We start from the raw sequence: 13115 nt of genomic DNA, 5'->3' as shown, positions 1-13115 counted from the left end.
CACACAAGCCTAAGTGATGCAGATGTTATACAGTGCATCTGCGTTCTGTTTTTTATGTTCATCAACATTTCAGTTAATCACTTTGATTAAGTGTTTTAAAGTAAGAGAGGAAAAGGGACTTAAGATATTTTTATTACAAGAGACTTAAGTTTAAGTCTAGCATTCTGATGTCATGTCTGTTTAAATCCCTATCTAGACAGCATGTGAGATGCATTTTTTCATTGAGTGTATAAGATAAATGGATATAAATGTTTTCATGTGAGATCATCATGTCATGTGAGAGAAGCATGATCTCAATTCTTAGGGAGAAAAATCGTGATTCGCATGAATTATGTAGCCCTCATCTACAGACATGCTAGCAGAGCTGTGAGGGTGTATGCAAAGACTCGTTTGATTTGCAAGTATTAGTTATCCAAAATATTGGACCAATTAAAAAAATGATCCAGTTATGGTGCTAGATTAAAGGTCAGAAGTTATTACAAATCATCCTGTGGGGCACATGACTGTCTGTACCAGATTCATGCTAATCCATCAAATAGTTCTTGAGACATTTCACTCAAAACCACAAATATGAAACTCATGTTGGAGGCAGATCACTTAAAGTCATTAGGATTCATCGTTGGGAATTGTGAATGTCAAAATTTAATAGCAATCCAGTAAGAGTAGTAGAGATATTTCAGCCTGGACCAAAGTAGTGGACCAATTACTGAGCCGACCAACAGACAGACTGACCAACAGACCAACATTGCCAAGTCTAAATCCGCTAGCATGGCTGAAAAACAATCTAACACATGTAACAATCCACAAGAAAGCATCTTATCTGTTGAGCATAAACAGCTAAAATTAATGGCCACATGGATTTAATATCAAAGGCTACTGCTGTTTTTTTTTACGTACACCAGAAATGTGTTGTGCTGAATCAATCATTTCTTTTTATCCACAGCCAACTTGAGGCCCTCTCTGCAGGCTCTGTTGTCAATTTGTTACCCCTCCTCTTGTGCCAGCCAGATATGCCAGGAGACTGCAGCCCTGCAGACAGACTGGCAAGTGAACCTTCTACAGCCCTCCTCTGCCCGTATGTAGAGTGAACATAACCTCCGTCTTTAGCACTTCTCCATCAAGTCCTCCATAGGATGCTCCCATGGTCAAATCAGCTCAGGACTGCACCTCTCATTTGATATCATAAACAGCAGAACGATGCCTGGCCAAACACGGTAACTGTATTTGTTGTGCTGCTGAGAGGAGCAAAAGCAGCGCTCTCTGCTAGCCTGGATGTAATGAAAAGATGTTCCTACCCTACCAGGCCTTTGGTGAAGCCTGAAGCCTTGATCAAGTCCGTCTCACAGTGCTCTGGGGCATTAGCTAAGATGGGTCAACATTCCTCCGCTCAAGAAAAGGATATAAATCTGATTGATATTCAACAAACAGCAGAGGAAGGGTGTGATTGCATATGGTCAGCCAGTGCAAAGTGAATCATGAAAATAAGGCAGAGGGATAGGACTCGGCCACAACAGTCTTTATAAAGTTCACACAGAAATCTATTCATTTCAAAAGAAAACCCATGATCACATCCTTCAGTTTTGAACGTAAACTTGTGCTGAATGTTACAACAGTATACCAGACCAACAGCCGCTGCGTCTTGAGTCACAACATTTCAGTGGCTGAGAGAGCAACACAATGCAACTTAAATGACCAAATGTATAGGCATCTAGACATGAGGTTGTAGATTTCAACGACAGGGCTGCACAAAAGAATAATACAGCAATTATTTTGACAGATATCATGATATGATTCGTATCAGGGCATATTCATATTCAATTCTGACAGATATTTCACTAAACTATGCAGCCCTAATTGACCTTTCCAGAGTTTTTAGTCAGATGTTTTGCAAACATTAGCTAACTTGAGGTGTGACTATATGTGGCTTTTACAGGTCCTCCAGCAACATTTTTTAACCATCCTCAAAATGTGGTTTTCTCAATCTAGACGGGCTGTGCACATAATATATCTATGTCAAGGAAACAGGAAACGAGAACTGTATGAGGTTCTGAAAGGGGAAAGACTCTAGAGCCAGTGTTAGGTTTGTCTGTTCTGGGCTGCTGTAGAAACACAGCACTTTAATATGATGGCCTCCACTGAAGAGGACTCGCACACTGTAGATATAAACAATTCATTCTAAGGTAACAAAAACACAACAATTCTTATTTTTGGTGGTTATACACTATGAACATACATACATAATACATACAACTACAACTACATTATATTCCATTTCCACTGTATTCTGACAATAAATTCCCTTAAATTTTACACACTGGACATTTAAGAGGAAACAAGCAAATAAATAAAAAGTAAGCAAATTGAGAAACAGGTTAGACAATCTCACAACAGAGTCGCCACAAAGAAACGCATTGAAAATACAGACAACACAAGCAAACTAACACCCCCAGCCCTCTGCAGCACTGGCAGCGCTTTGTACGCCTGCCAACCCACAACGCAAGTCCCACCTAAGTGCCATCTGCAGTGTGGGACTAGACGAGACTGGAACATTAACTGTCAGACTGATGGACAGAGAGAAAGCGTGCACTGGCAGTCAAACTGTCACACCCAATATGGGCCATAGCAACTGATCACTGCCATCACTGAAACTGAAACTGTTTTGCTGTTTCTCTTACTGCATATACATTGTACTTCCAGTTCTCACCTCTCACAAAAAAACAGTTAGACTACTGATTAAATTGAATAAAGATACTGAAAATGAATAAAATCAGCATCATGGTAACATGCTACAGATAATGCTATGTCTCTGTTTTACAGTGGTTACAGTTTATAAATATCATATAACATGTATGGTTATAGTATGTTGCATGTCATGTTGTGGGTTCAGGACAGTGTGCCTTGTGGTTGGCGTCTAGTTCCTGATGTCAAGCTCACAGTTTTCCCTGTTTTCTAACTTGTAGTGGTGTCTATACAAACAAGCACACCTTCTAGAGGGTATGCCGTGTCTCCTCAACTGCACTTTACATTTGCTTTTAGTCTAGTCTATTTTTAAGCAAAGGTTGTAAAAAGCCTCATCTTGGCACAGTGATTTTATGAACAACTTGCAATTTAGTGAACTGCAACACTTATCTGGCTCTTAAAAAGGTGTTGTCTCTTCACATTTCCTGAATGCTCACTTCCCCTAATTGCCATAATTTGTGTCTAGTCTGTAGAAAAATGACTGTGTCTTCTAACACCTTTTAGGTGTTTGGCAGAATGGCCTGTAGGCATCATTATTAGGGTGAGTAAAAATATCCTGACTTTAGTAACTCCATCTGTCATTTGCTGCGCTGCCTAATAAAGATGTATGCTATATATTTCGGGTCAATAACTTAGGGGCCAATAATGGGAACCTTACCATATTATGTAATATTCTGATAATAAAATTATAGCTGACAAACAGATAATATCTTTAATTTTAAATATAATAATTTAAATTGCTTTCATGAAGAAGCATACCATCAACACACTCTGATAAAGTAAGTGGCAGTATGCATCTTTAGCTGGTTTGAAGGAGAAGAATAATAATCACAGCACTCTGTTGTTGCCACATACATATATATGTAGATGCTGCATTGGCCTTTGGATTGTACGTCAATGTTGCCGACCGCCATAATAGACCAGACAAGACTGGCTTGTGAATATAACACGATTCACTAAAATCGGTTGAGAAAATGTAAACATTATAGTGCTTTTCATCCAGAAAAAGGCAGCTCTCCGTTTACATTTATGTGTTTGTTCTTGTGATTTTTGTTATTTTGTTGTAATAGAAATGTCTGTTTGATTTGGTTCGGTCAGAGCTATGGAATATTAAAGCATCCATCTTTGTTCACTACAACATAGGCCTTGTTCAACCCAGATATCGTTTTTGTATTATCCAGATTGTATCCAGCAAAAAAACATATCAAATTTTTGCAAATCAGATCCACGCGACATCTGGAGGTAGTCTGAAAAGCAAGCGTCTGATTTCAACGTGTCTTCTGAGTGACGGAGATGTATCAGAGTGGCTGAGCAGAATCTATTCTCCTCCTAGCAGAGCAGTACGAAGGACAACAGAGGACAACAGTCCATAGACAGACACTGAAATAAATTGATGGACGAGGAGTTCTGCATTGCATCCCCAGAGCACATACTGATCCCAGAGTCATCGCCACGACAACCCATGCAGGTAGGCTGGTGATATCTGCACAGACAAATCTGATCTGATAACTTGCAAATTATAGTGTGAACAGTCTGTCATAAAGATGATTTGACAAACAAATCTGATTTGTCAGCAGTCTGAACCTTAGTCTTTCTCAGCTGTGCATAAACTACTGGTTATGAACTTTTTTATAAAAAGTACAAAAATCTTATCACACCAGCTACAAGAAGCAGGTAATTATTAGTTATCAGTATCAGCTGAAAAAAATACAAAATTAAAGAAATAATAATAATAACCGTGCACCCCCACTGCCTACTATACACAAACACACACTGTGTATTTCCCTTATTGACAGACTGTGGGGCTTGGTGCATCTGCTGTTCTGTTAGTGTCGCTTTTCCGTGAGCATGACCCTGATTTGCTATGGTCCTCGAGTAAATCATTTTCATGACTGACTGACATATCGATGTGCATGTGCATAAAATCAAATCACTGGCCTGCCCTTGTAATACCGATGCAGCTCAGGGAGAGGTTAAGGCCGTGAAGCAAATTTACTCTGCATTCCTGGTCAAAACTGCAGCAGTTCTCTGTTAGTTTGCTGCCTTGCTAGAAAGTGTGTGGGCCATCCAGAAGAAGACCTGACTCATCCCAAGACTCGTCCTCCTTTTTTATTGATCTAACTTTTTATTTGGCTCATTTTGCTTTATTCAAATCACAAAAACAAGCTGCCATTTTGAAGGATAGCCAAAGCCTGCAATGCGAGACAATCAATCTCTCAATACATTCCCTGTCTGTGGCACTCAAAACTGAAATGTAAAGTAGCTCATACATATATAGTTTCATGATTTAAAACAGCTGGACACTGTTGTATTTATTAACCTGAATGTTACTCAAACAAGGGTAAATTATGCATTTGTTAAGGACTATTTTCAACTGCGGATTAATACGTTTGTTTAAAGTTATAAGTTATATCAGGCTTTAAAATATTTGTCAGTAGGATCAGTTCATTGCTTCCTACCTGGTTTTAGTCTTTTCATAGGATTTGGTGACAATAAATATCACTTATTCTTTTAAGTAAAGGGGGGTCAAAGGGTACAGATGACACGAGCCCAAGGTCTAGGGAAGCCAAGCAAAGATCTATGGTTCACCCTAAAATGGGAAGTACAACAATTTAATGACTCATATCACTGATAGCAAAAGTTATTTTTACATGATCATTAAAACACACTCAGCTTTTCTCTAATACCCCAGTTGTTGTTGTTGTTGAAAATGGTGCCGCCTCACACGCCGCTAACTTAACGTGAACTGACAAACTCAAAGAACCCTAAAAAGAAAAGCCAGACACAGAGAAGAAAATGAAGGAGCACAGAGGCAATGGTGAAATTTTGGGCCAAAAAAACAGTAGGAAGAAGCAAGCAGAGCGGAATGTGAGGTGATGAACTAGGCAGAGTAGTTAATAAAACTTTTGCTAGCTTAACCTTTAAATAATGTTAGCCCGTTCACTTAACTGATCAAACAGTGCTGCGCTGCCCTTATAAGGATATTTTACTGCAACCACCTCATGCTGCAGTGAGTGTGAATGAGAGGCCCGATGGAAATTTTCGTCCCCCTGCCTGGCCTGGTGTGGGATCATGGGAGTTGTCTTCATTGTGAAACAACAACCATTGCCGATGAAAATCTATCTGACGGTCAGGGCGGGCACAATTGGAGCAGGGGTCATCAGGTCGTTCTCGAGAACAAAAAAAAGAAAATAATGTCAACATTTTCTGCTATTTGACATATAAGTTCAATGACTTTGGGGGGATTTTTTTAAAATGTCACTAAATTAGTTTTGAGGGTCATCTCCCAATTTATAGTAGAGTAAATACTCCTATTTCTCTATATAGATAGATTTATATAGATATTCATGTCAATTTTTTGTGCTGTTAGTGTCTACACTGCTGCCATTTTTCTTGAAAAAGAGCTAAATCTTATATATTATGCAAAAATTTTAAAGAGGCATAAAAAAACAGCTAATTGACCACTTCTAAAACAGTATTTTGACAACATCTTTATTATTAATATCATTATTGTTATTGTTATCATCATTATTATTATTATCATTACCATCATCATCATTTTGGTGTGAGAATCATCATTAGACTATTCACTTATTTTTACCTGCTTTACAGGAATCAGCAACTTTAACTCTTAATCAATCCCTTCATTGATTGATTGGTCTGACATGGTAATACGAAACAGGAAACAAATCACTGAATTAAACGTACAGACATTTCCATGAAGAAAATAGCTCATCACTACTAAGGATAGGGCTCAGTGTCTGTCATTTAAAAAAAAAGAAAATGATTTTCCCCTCCATTTTGGCATGGAGATATCAAATGGAATTTAATTTAGGAATTTAGAAATCATTTTCTAATGATAACCTGTGACTTGGGCTTGTGCTCCAGCAGGGCATGACTGCTCTGTGATGTGGTTACCTTGAATACAATTATTGATTTCTCTGAGTTTGAACATGATTGGACAGATTTGGATAACGTAAGTAGACAACTCAACAAAATATATAACAAATGTCGAGTAAGAGAGACAAGGTATACTAGTATACTGCAAACTTGAACATTCTTCACCCTTTCTCCTGAGCAGGGTGACCACAGTAAACGCAAACAAGTGAAACTGTGAATCACTTATTTTTAGTAAATATCTAACCCTTACATATCAAATCAAATTTTCATTAACGTCAAGCACACAGCTGCAACCATTTCCCGATTTGTCTTCTATTTATCTCCATTTCCATGGTGACCCTCCTTTTCATAACCCCACTTAAAGACATGATTCATTTCCAGCCTCTGTAAGTCCTTTCCTTGTCATATGTTCCATTACTTCACAAAGATCACAAAGATATGGTTTCAGAGAAGCAATCCACCTATAATTAATAGGCTTACTGGCTTCCAAATTCTGGGCAATCTGCCCTCCTGCCATACTTTATTACACCAGTCTAAAAATGCCTCTAATGCTTTATCACTAACATAATCTAACCTAACCTTTTTGATCATTTTAGCCTTGATTTATCCTCTTCTAATAATAATGAAAAATGCATTTATTACAGACTCCCATTAAAGCTATCAGAAAATTTATTTCTTTCTTGCTTCACATCAATTTCTTTCAGCTTTTGACATATTCACAGGACTAGAGCTAAAAAAGTTTTTTTTTTTCCAGACATAAGTTTCGATTTTAAAACAATATACGTGGCTTATATATGCCTGTAATATTTTATTCTGACATTATAAAGCTTTTGATATACGTCATTTTGTTAATATATGGATAAACTGAGATTGGAGACATATACAGTATGACGTCTTTGCTTGAAGAGCTACAGCAGCTTACAGTCTAAAAAATGTCTTGACTACTTTATTACCACCAACCGGTATTTTTCCATTTGTAAAGCCTCTACCTGGGCCTTAGTGCAGCCCTTTCTCTGGATTTTTCAATAATTTACAAGTTGTTTCTTGCTTTGGAAGCTCTAAGCAGCAAATGCAGAGACTATCAAACATTCATAGTTTCATTCTTTTAACAGTACCTTACTACAAAGGTGTGACCAAGTGCTAAATTTACCTAACTACAGTTTTAAGATGCCTTACATTTTCATCCCGTGGAAGTCTAAAATGCATGTCTGCTCAGGGTGATACACACATCAGGGAAAAGGCATGGTGCGCCCTTGACTTACACCCCATTTACACCTCGTATTAAAATGTGATCGTAATCCAGAAACGTTATCCGGATAAGGAAAATCACATGTTAATGCGAGGCGTAGATCAGATCTGCCTGACACATCTGGAGGTAGTCTGGCTAACATTATGCTCAGATCTTAGGTAGGTGTAAATGCAATCCATACAACATGCTGCCGTCCATACACAACATAACACTGAAAGAGATCTTTGCTTTTAGTTACCATAAAATATAGGCAGTTGTTCAAATTAAGAGACCAAGCGAAGAGAAACATCTTTTATTACTGATTATATGTCTATTCTGTGCCATGAAAGTGAATAATGTACAGTAGGAAATGTGTGTGTACTGCAGCTGTGCAACTGATCTGCTGTTAATAAGGCATATAATTTGTCTAGTCACACAGTAACATGCAGGTAGTGTAACACACCGGGACAAACTGACATATTTTTTTATACAAACAAATAAATAATTTAAAGTACTACATTTGCCAAATTAACAAGAGTGGACAAATTATTAAAGAGTATTTACCCATTTAATGTAAGTATTTTGGATACATTTATGCTTGTTATTATATAGAGTTTTTTTTTATTATTATTATTTCTATGCATTTATTTATCTTCTTCTTTTTTTGCCTGTGGGGAATATGGCTGGTTGCAGGCTAACACCCAAACTGACAGCTTCACAGTGTGCGGGAGTCTTTTTGCAAGTTTTTGGTGCTGATTTGCTGTCACCATTACTCACGCATAGGCTTGCTCAGGAGGACAGACAGTTTCATTTTTTCCTCTGACATTTTATGCACCAAACAATTAATTATTAATTGATTAATTAAGGATTACTGCCCAATTGTCCCAAGCCCCAAGGGCCACAAAAGCCCAATGTTCACCGTGTGCCAATTAATCTATAACTAATTACAGACAGGCCTTTTTTTCACAGCAGAAAAAACACAGGTGTAACTAATGACATTAATGATTTCTGCATTTCATTTAGGTGCATAAATCCCAGAATCCAAGAGAACAATCACTCTGACTAAATGGTGTGGCTAACTGGGACACCACTGTTAAGCTGTTGCTAACAGTATTAGTTCCACCTGTGCTTTTCCTGCTATAAGTCAAAACATCTGTTGTGAAAAAGACCCGTTTGTCTGAGAGGACATACCACTAAAGCACACTTTTAACTAAAATGCCAAGGTTCTTAAAATGGCCCCTGCATTATTACCTAAGCTAATAATTATGATTAGATTTTAGTTCTTGTATGGTGCATGCTCCTAACTAATTTTGTGTTTAATCAAATCGCCACTCACTAACTGATACATGGAAATAAAGCAGGGTGGTCAGGCAGGAGTACTGATTAGAGGAACTGATTGTATAGTTGGTCTTTCCATATAAAATATCCATTTTCATATTTGTTACAATACATTTTCTCAGCTGTTTCTTTTATCCAACATTACAGTATAAGTGCATTCAACCATGTGGATACTCATGGACTGTAATGCAGGAAACACCATATATTACAAATTGAATTGAGGTAATTAACCTTCGATTCAAAAGCAGTATTTAATCATTCAAATGATTAATTATTCCAGAAAAATATTATTTGATTGGTTGATTTGGTGTTTATTTATTTTTATTTGGATATTATGATCTTCCACTCACTTAAGTAAAAATATGTCAAATGTATCTTTACATATTTTCTGAGTTGTTTTACATGATTATCATGGTTCAGGCTTCTCTTGTCTACAATCAACAAAACTGTCTTTTCTTCAGAAAAAAAACATTTCTTTGTTGCAATCCAGTGATCAGCATTGATCGGACTGTGGCATGAAACCTTTAAACAAAATGCCATTGTAAATAATATTGATCTATTGCTGCTCGGCCTGCATGTTCAGCAAATGGGATAGGCCCAACTGAACATTGTTGTCTTATAATGCGACAAAAAAAGATTCATTTAGCGTCCAACAAGAGAGCTGCAGCTTATTCGTGAACACCCTGGTTATTAGAACATCTGCTTATTCAGCATATAAAGTGGAGTTTTTAACCAAGTATTGAGGGAACATTACAGTTCAGGTGCTTGGCTCATGTCATTATGTACGATCAATGTCAAAACAAATAGCACATTACTGAAATAAAGACAAATTAAAGCTAAGAGCAGTTAAGGTTGCAAAGGCACAGGTTCCTATAGTGGAGATTTCATTTCTTATGGTATAAAATCACCAGTAATGATATAAAATGATAACGATATAAAAAGTGATCAGGAGATGAGTTCAAATGCTAAGTGATAAGCAAACTTGGTACATAAATTAGATACATTTTAGGCCCAAAAGTAAATCCAAAATAATCACCTTTGGTTAATTTGGTTTAAAAGGTCATTCAGTCACCATAAAAATAATTCTTAAAGTAGGTGTTATTTACCACAGACAAGAGAGAAGTGTTGAAGATAATGGGGGCTTTGAAGCAGGAGACAGAGAAAAAGACCGACTTCCCAGGAGTTTTCTTTTATGCTCTAACAGATATGAAAAGGCAGTGAATGATCTCCTGTCTGTAAAGGAAGGGAAGGTTTACCTCTTCCATTCTTACCAATATTGTTTACAGCTGCTTTCTCCAATTAACTCTGAATCAAATGTCTAGTAAGGGCAGTGGTGGATGAAGTATTCAGATGGTTTACTTAAGTAAAAGTACTAATACCACACTGTGAAAACAGTCCACTAAAACTGAACTGCATTCAAAACCTTGTTTAGTAAAATCACCTAAGTATCAAGAGTAAAAGCATTATACAGTAAAATGGTCCCTGTCAGTGTTTGCTATTATATACAATGCATTAATATACATGCTGCATTTTACTGCCTTAGATGTTTGCATTTGAGCTCATTTTAACTCCTTTGTGTACTATTGAGTAGTTTAATCTACAGCAATGCATCATATTCTATAAGGTCATGCTCATAGCGTTGCAGTGCTGTGGGAACTATGTATTGCTAAAAAGTCAAGTTTTCACAAGCTCAGAAAAACAGCTCTGTTCTCAGCTCTGCAGAGGTGGCAAAAGTACACACATTCTGTACTCAAGTAGAAGTACAGACACTTGTGTAAAAAAAAAAAAAGACTGGTAAAAGTGGAAGTGCTGAACATTCAACATTACTTAAGTGAGAGTGAAAATGTAAAGGGTTTGTAATGTACTCAGAGTAAAAGTAAAAAGTAGTCCTCTGATGGGCCTCTCTACCAGATGTTTCGGTGAAAAGCTAACTGAACATCCGCTGAGGAAGTCTCCCGCTTTCATCTATTTGGTCTTATTATGATTTTTATGTCATTTTCGTCTTGTTACGTCTGTCATGCTTGATATGTATAGATGAATACACCAAGGAATTGTATTTTCTAAATGTTATTGTCCCATCCATTTCGGCTCAAGTCTTAATGTTGGGGAGGCAGCAATGATGCAAATAAAAATAATTAATAATTCCCCTTAAATACATTAAAACTAAAGTAACAAGCATATCTTGGAAATGTAAGGAGTTGAAATATACTGGCGTTAAAATGTAGGGAGTAAAACTAAAATGAAAAAATAACACACAATTAAGGGGACCTGAAAATACTACTTAAGTACAGAAACAAAGTAGCCTATTTATACTTACTTCCCAGCTCTGCAGCTTTGTCACAATGCATCTTCCAACTAACCCAAGTTGGTTTTTAAGAAGTAGTATAATAATTTTATACACACATAAAGAAACAGTAATCTGATAAGTAGTTACTACTGTTACCTCAAGAAGAGTATGAGTACCTTAAATTTGCATTTAAGTACAGTACAGTAGGAGTAAATGTACTTAGATACATTCCAGCAGCGAATGTGGGAACTCACAGACAACAACAGGCAGGCAAAACTGGCAACTTGCTAACAACAGCCAAACATCTAGTCCACTAACATCTTAGATTTTTTTTAGACTAAATCACCGAAAGGGACGCTACATTGGCATAGTGTGGGATGAAGTTGTTAGTATTTTACTCTGCTTCTTAATGTCACTAACTAGTTCAGGACTTTTACCTGAGATGCCCAATGTTACTGTCAAGTTAATTAAAGATGTTGTGTCAGAGTACTTTCAAGAAAGCAGATATCTCACCTTGTTGTAGCTTGTTCTGTATCTGTCGTGTAGCTTAATCCTGGTTTCACTCCTGGCTTCCTGCTTCAGTCTGTATTTCATTCATGGCTCTCCTGTCAGCTCAAAAGCCAGAAGTTTTAACAAACAGAAAGATTTTCTTTGACGGTTAGCATTAGCATCCTCTAACGTGACATTCTGCAATGTTTCTTCTCACAATAAATTTATTTCCCTCAGCAGCAAAACAGGAGCAACCAGAAAAAACTCCCTTTACCTTAAAATGGACTTCCTGAACACTTAGACTAACTTAATTAGCAGTACAAACTGTAGCTGACAGATGGCCTATGCAAATCAAGGTTGCCAAAAACCAGCCCGACTGCCAATAAAGGCAGAAAACAGGCACGTCACGTTTGTGTGTGTTTATGAGGGCGTGTGTGTGATGTGTGCCAAGTCTGTGTGCACACGCTGAACTAGAGTCAGTTTGGTGAGATTTAGGTATGAATAAATTGTTTAATTTAAAACATAGATATGTATTATGACAACTAATGACTATTTTCATTGATTAACCATTTTCTTGATTAATCGATTACTTGTTTGGTCAATAAAATATCAGAAAATAGTGGAAAAGGTCAATCGGTGTTTCCCAAAGCTCAGGATGACATCCTCAAATTAATGTTTTGCCCAGATATTAAAGATATTAAATTTACTCACATCAAGGAGTGAACAAACCAGAAAACATTCACATTTCGCAAGCTGGGAATTTACCTTTTTTATGAGAAAAATATGACTCGATTATCAAAACATTTAAGTAATTTAAACTCTGGTGTATTTATCAATACCATTTATGTAATTTGCCACCAAATCAGTAGACAAAAAAAAAATGTGGCAACACTTCACGAGGACCGCTGTTTCGCGGGAAAAACATGGACCTGGCAACCCTGCTGCAAACTACACCCTTATGAAGTATCATCACAGGCTCACTGGCTCCATCTGCTGTTGTGAATGAGTATATGTTTTTCAGAGCATTAAATGTGTCAGTTCATTTGTTTTCACACCATGGTATGGTGTTTAAAATAGACTGCCTACACACGAAATGATTCACACCCATCGGCACAGACAGTCACTAATGACAAA

At 37.1% G+C, this 13115-nt stretch overlaps 1 long non-coding RNA gene across 2 annotated transcripts in view; it reads right to left on the bottom strand.

The window, feature by feature from the left end:
* The window catches only part of LOC146308326 (uncharacterized), a 61394-nt gene extending 49258 nt beyond the window's left edge, over positions 1–12136 (bottom strand). For both annotated transcript variants that reach the window (XR_014772597.1, XR_014772596.1), the window contains exons 1-2: positions 12006–12136; positions 5689–5909 (exon numbers count right to left, since the gene is read on the bottom strand). This is a non-coding gene — a long non-coding RNA (uncharacterized LOC146308326). The remainder of the gene's footprint in view (positions 1–5688; positions 5910–12005) is intronic.
* Between the last annotated feature and the right edge of the window lie 979 nt (positions 12137–13115).

This window comes from Lutjanus erythropterus, chromosome 20, assembly GCF_056507025.1.
Source record: "Lutjanus erythropterus isolate fLutEry1 chromosome 20, fLutEry1.hap2, whole genome shotgun sequence".
NCBI classification, from domain to species: Eukaryota; Metazoa; Chordata; class Actinopteri; order Lutjaniformes; family Lutjanidae; genus Lutjanus; species Lutjanus erythropterus.
The sequence above is the reverse complement of the archived record's forward strand: the minus strand, read 5'-3'. Positions and strand labels throughout refer to the sequence as shown.